The sequence below is a fragment of the Euprymna scolopes genome, chromosome 39, assembly GCF_053919585.1.
Source record: "Euprymna scolopes isolate OS-2025 chromosome 39, ASM5391958v1, whole genome shotgun sequence".
NCBI classification, from domain to species: Eukaryota; Metazoa; Mollusca; class Cephalopoda; order Sepiida; family Sepiolidae; genus Euprymna; species Euprymna scolopes.
In genome coordinates, this window is record NC_136520.1 from 61,387,694 (window position 1) to 61,389,932 (window position 2,239).

Below are 2,239 nucleotides of genomic sequence, written 5' to 3' on the forward strand. Positions count from 1 at the left end.
TATTTTTAATGATATGTATACATTTTCCATGGAAAACAATGAAAGTGTTCCAGGATCTTTAAATATTCCGAATTTCCGACTGGTCCATGGGGTTAGAACAGCTGAATAATTCAAATAGAAATGTCCGCTTTTAATGAAATCTAAACCATGTGTGTTGAATATTTGAGTTGTGTGCGCATAAAAATTATTCTTGTCATCTGCATCACGAGATATACAATTTCGTATTACTCGATATTCTACATGATTTATTAATTAGCTATTGAAAGCAATTCCACGACGTCACATGAATAAAAAATATGCACCTGACATCTTAATACCTAGGCCATGAGTCACGAACATCGTTTTGACATAAGGTTTCACCTGTAGAACAATAATAATTATCAAATGTACCAAATGGAACAAAAGTTATAGACTTAACAGTGCATAAAAGAAACAAACTTGGAATTGTCAGAAATAAAAGTTAGATGTATGATATTGGAGAGGTCATTTTCGGCCAAAGTTAATCCAGTGAATCATGAGGACCGAATAAAACGTCCTTGGAGTGTGGTTACAGAACAATACCATTCGAAAAAGGAGCATTTCGTTGTGGTCATAAATATTATAACTAAGGCTAGGACAATATCAAATTCTTTTCATTGTTTGACTCTCGAGTGAATATGCTGGTGTCATAGCCCTAATAATAACAAACAAAAAAAAGGATATCGTGGTTGGCTGACCATTGAGCATGAGAAGAATCAACCTGTGTGTGCTTATTCCTTCTAACACCAGCCATCCATAACCGTTACCAATAATAAAGACATATATATATATATATATATATATATATATATATATATATATATATATATATATATATATATATATGGTATATTCTTATTATGGTTAAACTAACAGTTTCTCGGGTAAATAAATACACATTTATATTTACTCTTTTGGCCAAGATCAAAGTGTAGTATCTATTCTTCAGATGCTGTACTTCCATTTCTTGTTCTCTTTCGGTGGATGAACAGTCCTTCACGACTGAGACATTTTATTTTTATTTTTGTACCTTTTTTCCACGTTAAAAAAAACGACCCTGGTGTCTAACTCAGTCCCGTGGGGATACATTGTAAATAGGTACTCTCTCTCTCTCTCTCTCTCTCTCTCTCTCTCTCTCTCTCTCTCTCTCTCTCTCTCTCTCTCTTCAGATGTTTATCCATTAGATTTTTACAACAAAAGGTATACGCAAGTATAAATCATGTAGAATATCTGCATGAATATAATTACACATAATAGTTAACTATAGACGCTCAAGAAAAGCGAAAAAAATGTTAGGAAATTAATTAAAATGAATGTTAAAAGAATATGCAAATTAGCTAGATCTTTTGCAAATGAAAGCAATTCCACGACGCATATATAACAAAGTTATATATAGTTTTTTTAATAAATAAAGAAAAGGGTTTTTTTATATGAATAACAGTATAGTTATATTCCAAGATCTAAACTTTTTTTCATTGAAAACAGCACCTCTAGCATATTAAAACTTCGGTAAATATTTTACAGATCCGTTTCATTATTGAAAAACAACCGAGTATTATGTTAATACCGATTATTTTCATGCATATACTCCTCAGAAAAATTAGAATTTTTTTGCTTAGAAAAAAAAATGCATGACTATATAATGTCAACTTTAGAAGACTAAACATCGTGTGTTTGTTCCGGCAAATCATTTACTTGAAACGTCCTTTGTTTGTATACACCAATCGTAATGGGTTAAAAAAAAATTCCCCATAAGTAAATTGTTTTATAATGAAAAAGATCTTATTTATATAAATTTTACAAATTTAGAAAAAAAAGTCCAAGCTCAATCAATGCTTTTCTATTGGGTCTCAGAGTATATATAGTGTAATATAATAATTCTCCAAGTTTTCTCAGTTGGTTATTTATTACTTTTCAAATGGTATCCACGAAAATATCGTTTCGTATTGCGACTAACAAATCTGCAAAATTATGTTATTGCTGCATATTTAGCCACGTACTTTTCGGATTTTTACCTTAAATAACTTATAAAACCACCATCATGAACAACTTACATGGTTTATGTAACAGACACACACTGTCGTTCCTTCCCAGTTACTAAGATTAGTAACTTGATGAATTATTATACTACACACACACACACACACACACACACACACTCTCTCTCTCTCTCTCTTTCTCTCTTTCTCTCTCTCTCTCTCTATACATATATATATATATA